The following is an 8113-nucleotide window of genomic DNA, read 5'->3' on the forward strand; positions in this document are numbered from 1 at the left end:
TGGCTACTAAATATCTGGTCACCTAAAGTTCTACATTTTTTGCTACTAAAATTTTAGTTGCCAAAAGTGTGTTTAAAATTTAGTTTTTTGTTTTTAGCTACGAAATATTTTAGTCGCCAAATGTTTGATTTTCTTTTGGCTACTAAAGTTTTAGTCGCCAAATGCCTATTTTTTTTTTTTTGGCTACTAAACTTTTAGTCGCTAAATGTCTTTTTTTTTTTTGGGCTACAAAACTTTTAGTCGCCAAATGTCTTTTCCCAATTTCTTTTTAGCTACTAATTGTTTAGTCGCCAAAAACATGATATTATATTTTATCGCGAAATTATAATTTTTCCACAACCTGTCCATATGCAATGCAACCTGTAATACGTATAAAAACAAAATGATACATACTATCAATCATTCCACAATCTGCATCCATATACCAAAAGTAAATAGCATTAAACATCAAAGTCTATACAAATCAACTATTGTCCAAACTAAAATAATAATTCCATACAAAATATATCATACAAAAATCAAAGCCCTCCGTATACAAAAAAATACATTTACTACCAAGCGAAATTACCATTTGGCATGGTACAAATTACCGTCGTAATCTGTACCACAACAAAAGGTGATATATGTACCACGACAAAAGTTTTCTATGGACCATGACAAAACATCTTATATGTACACCGACAAATGGTATACATGTACCACGACAGAAGGTGATCTATGTACCACGACAATCATTATCTATTCATTGCCAAAAGTTTTCTGTATCAGTAACAATGAACTACACAAAAGCTGAGGACGACAAAAGTATTATATTAGTTCTACACAAAAGTGAAAATTCTTCTCCATACACCAATATGAATTATCCACAAGTCTACGCAACAAAGCCATCTACAAAGAAAAACAAAAAATGAAACATTAGAATTGGTTACAAAATATCAATTCAGTCAGACATATGGAACATGTTCTAACTAGCATTTAAGGTAGAACAATCGAGAAATGTCTTCCTAGAAATAAAAGAAAGTATACATCTATATATATATATATATATATGTATCATGCAATATTTATTCCAACCAACACAAACAATGTAATATGTAATTTCTTTGTCCTATAAATATATAAAGACAATTATTAGAATATGAAGATGTTATTTTAATAAAGTTGTTGCTTTTTGAACTAAGTGTTGCAAGTTTTTCAACTAAGTGTAAGGTGTATTCGGGGGCTGTTATGAATTTTCACCCCCAAAAAGCCCTTTTTCGAGTAAGTTTAGGGCGTATTCGGCTCTAACTCCCAACCTACAGGTCCGAATTACGTTCCGTCCGATCTCACAAGTCCTATTTTTTAGGAAGAAGCTATCCGTGTGAGCCACACGGTCGTTCGGGGGCTGTTTTGAATTTTCGCCCCTAAAACGCCATTTTTCGACTAAGTTTGGGGTGTATTCGGCTCTAACTCCCAACCTACGAGTCCAGATTACATTCCGTCAGTTGTCACAAGTCCTATTTGTCATGGGGGAACTGTCCGTGTGAGTCAAACGGTGGTTCGGGAGCTGTTTTGAATTTTCACTCCCGAAACGCCCTTTTTCGACTAAGTTTAGGGCGTATTCGGCTCTAACTCCCAACCTACGGGTCCGAATTACGTTTCGTCAGTTCTCACAAGTCCTATTTGTCATGGGGGAACTGTCCGTGTGAGCCACATCGTCGTTCGGGGGCTGTTTTGAATTTTTGCCCCCGAAACGCCCTTTTTCGACTAAGTTTAGGGCGTATTCGGCTCTAACTCCCAACCTACAAGTCCGAATTACGTTCCGTCAGTTCTCAAAAGTCCTATTTGTCATGATAAAATTATCCGTGTGAGCCACACAGTGGTTTGGGGGCTGTTTTGAATTTTCGCCCCCGAAATACCCTTTTTCGACTAAGTTTTGGACGTATTCGGCTCTAACTCTCTACCTACGGGTCTGAATTACATTTTGTCAGTTCTCACAAGTTCTATTTGCCATGACAAAGCTATCCATGTGAGCCACACGGTCGTTCGGGGACTGTTTTGAATTTTCGCCCCCGAAACGCCCTTTTTCGACTAAGTTTAGGGCGTATTTGCCTCTAACTCCCAACCTACAGGTTCGAATTACGTTTTGTCAATTCTCACAAGTCCTATTTGTCAGGGAGAAGCTATCCGTGTGAGAGCCACATGGTCGTTCGGGGGCTGTTTTGAATTTTTGCCCCCGAAACGCCCTTTTTCTAGTAAGTTTAGGGCGTATTCGGCTCTAACTCCCAACCTACGGGTCTGAATTATGTTCCTTTAAATCTCATAAGTCCTATTTGTCATGGTGAAGCTATCCGTATGAACCACACAGTCGTTCGGGGGCTGTTTTGAATTTTCACCCCCCGAAACGCCCTTTTTTGACTATGTTTAGGGTGTATACGGCTCTAACTCCCAACCTATGAGTCTGGATTACATTCCGTCAGTTGTCACAAGTCCTATTTGTCATGGGGGAACTGTCCATGTGTGTCACACGGTGGTTCGGGGGCTATTTTGAATTTTTGCCCCCAAAACGCCCTTTTTCGACTAAGTTTAGGGCGTATTCGGCTCTAACTCCCAACCTACGGGTCCGAATTACGTTTCATCAGTTCTCACAAGTCCTATTTGTCATGAAGAAACTATCTGTGTGAGCCACATGGTGGTTCGGGGGCTGTTTTGAATTTTCGCCCCCAAAACGCCCCTTTTCTAGTAAGTTTAGGACATATTCGGCTCTAACTCGCGTTCCGTCAGATGTCACAAGTCCTATTTGGTTCTAACTCCTAACCTACGGGTCTGAATTATGTTCTGTAAGATCTCACAAGTCCTATTTGTCATGGGGGAACTGTCTGTGTGAGCCACACGGTCGTTTGGGGGCTGTTTTGAATTTTCTCCCCCGAAACGCCCTTTTGCGACTAAGTTTAGGGCGTATTCGACTCTAACTCCCAACCTACGGGTCCAGATTACATTCCATCAGTGGTCACAAGTCCTATTTGTCATGGGGGAACTATCCGTGTGAGCCACATGGTGGCTCGGCGGCTGTTTTGAATTTTTGCCCCCGAAACGCCCTTTTTCGGCTAAGTTTTGGATGTATTCGACTCTAACTCTCTACCTACGGGTCCGAATTATGTTCCGTCAGTTCTCACAAGTCCTATTTGTCATGAGGAATCTTCTTGTGACATCCATAGAGTGGTTCGAGGGCAATTTTGCATTTTTGCCCCCAGAACGCCTTTTTTCAACTAAATTTAAGGCATTTTCGACTCTAACTCCCAACGTACGCATGCTAATTACATGTCATCTATCCCTATGGGTCCTATTTTTCATGAGAAAGCCGCCCATGACATCCATGGAGTGGTTCGGGGGCTGTTTTGTATTTTTGCCCCCCAGAATGCCTTTTTCCAACTAAGTTTAAGACATTTTCGACAAAGTAAACCAGTTGTTTGGTTTGCTTTTGCTTTTTTTTTTCATAGAACAACTAAAGAAATCTTGGTTTGATTGAATTCAAAGTTGTACAAAGCTTTGTTTGGACTTTCAAAAGCTCAAAGTAAAAAAGTAAGCAAAAATAGTTTAAAGAGAGCTACAAGAAGTTCAAAAATACTAGAGCTTCATATAAACAAATACTCTTAAGGGCATTCTATAGCATGAGGATAAATTGGGCACAAACATTTTGATAAACAACAATCAAGATAGTTTAAAGAGAGCTACACATCCTATCATCACGAGCAATTAGCTGAATAAGAATGATGTAATGAGAAGAGGAAGATATAATGATACATAGTAATCAAATTCTAATCAAATATCAATTAATATGAAATCCTGCAACAAGATAAATGGGATGCAGAGATAAACCACTTGGGCTTTTTTTTAGTTGAATTTGAAGAAGTTTCAGATGCAGCAAATGCCTCTTCCCGTGTCACCCACCTGCCGGTTTCATTTCATGCAAGTAAATATTATATCATAAGAGCACATAACCGAGAAGGATATTTTGGGAGGGGCAACAAAAAACGACTCAAAGTAAATCTACAAGAATAATCAAATATGAAACACATCACTACTTTTTAAATGCAATTGCTCGCTTATGAGTTCAGAAACAAAATCATAATTGTGTATCCAAGTGAAATTTCAGAAATATTACTTAATCATTATATTACATAGCTGTAGAATCTTATCATGATCATCATCCTTAGAAAGATGCCCCAAATGCTACACACCATCATCAATTGCTATCAACATTAATAAAGCTATTAAAAAAAAAATCTAATATTGAATTTAAGAGTTTGTCTAAATTTTATATAGGTTGAAGTTGTATGACACTACATCAGACAAACCCAATGTAGAAAGCACAAGGAGACAAGAGAGCCTTCTAAAGCAAGAACAAACAGAGGAAAATAATCACTGACAATAAAACTGCTGCATGGTTGGCTAACGAGTCTGCAATGAAATCATGGTAATAATGCATGCAAAAGAATGACACACTCATCAGGAAAACAAGTAATGAGTCTCTGTCATATACTGATCTTCCAAGAGGCCTGCAAGCACTTTTGCTCAATAAATAATATTTGAAGGAGTCCTATTCATCAAAAGATCCTTGAAATCATCACTATCACAATCCTCAAACTCAAAAGGAATAGGCATTCCACTCAATTGCCTCTCCCTAACCTAAGGCACAGTTATAAGATATACAAATTTGGAAATAAAGATCATAAAATAATCTAGAAATATTTCCTAACTGTAAGATTATTTTATTTAAATCTTCTCAAATCAGCAGCTATATAACATATAGTATGCTTACAGGAACAACACACAAATAATGAAAGTTATGAAACCATAAAATTTTGTGAGCAAAAAAGTATCTAACAACCACTAGAATTATTTGATTTGCAAGAAAATTGGCGATACAAACCATTCATTGTGAACTTGCTAAAGTCATTAATTAAACAGAGCATAAAGTCATTAATTAAACAGAGCATAAAGTCATTAATTTAAACAGATCATAAAGTCAATTAATTAGTTTGTTATTCTAATAAATCCTACATACATGTGATAGATGTGCAAATTTATTTTAAAACCAATGGCCTTAACTACTCAAACGAATGAATAAATGGATTACATCATCCTATTTAACTCAAGCATTGACAATGAAACAACTAGTCAAAACTTTGAAATTATAAGAAATTTAGACATTGTGTTTGTTCACAAGACAAGAGATTGGGGGTATACATGTTGTAACAAATTGCCTTACAAACTATCTATCCATCATTTACGAATTGCTGCTTAAAAAATTTACTTTACTTAAACCATGCAGTCAAAAAGTAAAAGAATTAAATAGTTCTACTCCTCCATTCACAATTATAAATCATGAAATAAATTCTGCACTTTAGAATGGCAAGTTTGACGAGCAACTGGAGAAAAAAGAAACTATTACTATTATTATTATGAAGAAAAAATTGTAAACCAAATTAATATTTCTACTTCTTTTATATATTAAAAACATTTATAGTACTTAGACAACTAATTTTTTGATAAAAATTTACAATTGAACACCACATGAAATCAATAGTGCAAATTCAATAAGGGTTGTTAACCCAAGTTCTTGTTTGTAAATGGAACAGTTAGTAGTTCTATAGATGCAAAAGAATAAAATCGCCACTAGGATAGATAGCAAGGATCTCTCTACCCTAGGCCTGCTAACAAATCCCCCCTAATGCAAACTTTGACTTTTTGCAAGTTGAAAATAATATCATTAATTGAAAAATCCAAAGAGCGGCAGGATACTTTGATCCACATTGCAATCCTTAATTTAATAGTCTCAGACAGCTCCCCTATATATGGCTATGACCCCTTAAAAATGCAATTATTCCTCTATTTCCAAATGGACCAGAGCATAGCCAAAGGAATGGCCCTCCAGATGATATTATTCTGTTTTTTAAATTTAATACCAGCCCACCATTGTACTAAGCAATTCACAGAACCAAGTAGTACCCATTGCAAGCCTCACCATCTGATAATATGAGACCAAACCTTCTAGATAAAAGGACAAAAGAGCAACACATGGTTTAAGTCTTCCCCCTCTTCATTACAAAAAATGAAGTTTACATTAGTTTCACCACTTAGAATGCTTCATGTGATAGTGTTACTCATGCATATATCTAAGGTGTCTTGTATAATAACCCATGTATAAAAAAGTTAGAAGTCAAATAAAGCTAGTAAAGAAATGATGATGAAGGAGGAAAGCCTGCAATGCAAGGCAGGGACTAAATTTGTCATAGTTAGTAATGTGATAGGACAGAGTGATAACTTCTTGAAAATCAACAATATTTTGTCATAGATATATTATGAAAGCTGATCCATTTCTGGATAGATTAGCTAAAGTTGATTAGGTTTCAATTGTTGCCTTTTGTTTTGTTAGTGCCTTTTGCTAAATCCAATTTATTTATTTATTTTCCTATAAGATGGGGGACAAAAAACTCTATTTATAAATGCATGTGTTACACGCAAACACAAAAAGAAATATATCTTCTACCTTTTCAACTATCCCTCCATTAATGTAATCACCAAAGCTTTAGGTAGAAGTCAAGCATCATGCGTAGAAGAAACAACCAAGATAGCCTCATTTAGAAATTTTCCCCAAACAAGCTCAAGTGGTTTATCAGATTGTACAAATCAGCCCCCAAAAATAAATATAAAAAAAGGCAAAAGATCAATAGATTTGAAGCAAAGAGACCCATTTACTCGATAATCAATTCAAAAAACCCTAAATCTAGAACAAAAATCAAAACCCATTTACTCGAAACATAGAAATCAAAATCCTACAGCATCAAAAAAAAACCCTAGAGTTAGAGTGAAATAGGGAAATAGAGGAAGGGGGAGAGAGAAAGAGAGAAGAACAAAGAATAACCTGAATGTCGATGGGAGGCGAGGCAATCGTGAGCTGTGGTGGTGATGTTCGACAGTGGAAGATTGACGGAAACTGTGGTCGTCTACGACGGCGAGATGAGGGACGGTGGTGATCGATTCTCTGTGAGAGAGAGAGAGAGAGAGAGAGAGCAAGAGAGAGCTAGAATAGAACCATGTGAAGACTAACATATTTGGGCAAAAATTTAGGCGCCGATATGAAATATTTCCCACTAAATTTTGTATACAAATTTGGCAACGAAATTTTAGTCGGGAAATATTAACAAATGATGACTAAAATTATTTTAGTAGCCAAAACATGAACTAATGCTGATAAAAAAATTTTTAGTCGCCAAAAATAATCAATGACAATTTTTCTCTTTGAAAATTTTAATTACAATTCGCGACTAAACATTTTAGTCGGAAAAAGTGAGCTAAAGGCGACTAAAATAATTTTGTCGCTGAAAGTAAGTTTTTGGCGACTAAAACTTTAGTCGCCAAAGTGAAAAAATTATTTTTTTATTTTTCATTCGGCGACTAAATATTTTAGTAGCCAAAAATCAATATACGGCGATTAAATTTTTTTTTGTCGCCGAAAGTAAGTTTTTGCCAAAGAGAAAAAAATATTTTTTTTATTTTCCATTCGGCGACTAAATATTTTAGTAGCCAAAAGTCAATATACAGCGACTAAGTTTTTTTTTTGTCGCCAATTCTGGCATTTTTAGTGACTAAATTTTTTTTTAGTCGCCAATAATGAATATACCCCGACTAAAAAAAATTAGTAGCTAAATATTTTACTTTTTGGCGACTAAAAAAAATGTTGGTCGCCATTTCCATAACTTTTGGTGACTAAATTTTTTTTAGTCACCAATTTTGGTCGCCAAAGGTGCATTTTGTTATAGTGTCCTATGGATCCCAATGTCAAGCTCACATCAGAGTCTAGCAAATTACTAGAGGACCCAAGTATGTATAAGTATCTTGGTAGGCGTTTCATCTTTCTGACCAATACTAGACCTGACTTGACATTTGCAGTTAGTGTGGCTAGCCAATTCATGCATGCAACTCGTACAGAACATATTGATGTGGTTCATTACATTTTGAGATATTTGAAGACTTCTCCTAGCTTGGGATTGACTCTCCTATTTTACTGATGCTGACTATGTAGGATCTAGAACGGATAGGCATTCTACTTCTGGCTTTTGTACTTTCT

At 35.9% G+C, this 8113-nt stretch overlaps 1 long non-coding RNA gene across 1 annotated transcript; it reads right to left on the reverse strand.

Annotated features, from left to right (window-relative positions):
- Nucleotides 1-422: 422 nt before the first annotated feature.
- On the reverse strand, nucleotides 423-7118 carry LOC114278522 (uncharacterized). Its single transcript, XR_003634953.2, has 3 exons — nucleotides 6908-7118; nucleotides 3859-3930; nucleotides 423-888 (listed from the first exon to the last, which is right to left on the reverse strand). It is a non-coding gene; the product is annotated as an uncharacterized LOC114278522 (long non-coding RNA).
- Between the last annotated feature and the right edge of the window lie 995 nt (nucleotides 7119-8113).

This window comes from Camellia sinensis, chromosome 14, assembly GCF_055761805.1.
Source record: "Camellia sinensis isolate YWXY chromosome 14, ASM5576180v1, whole genome shotgun sequence".
Taxonomy (NCBI): Eukaryota; Viridiplantae; Streptophyta; class Magnoliopsida; order Ericales; family Theaceae; genus Camellia; species Camellia sinensis.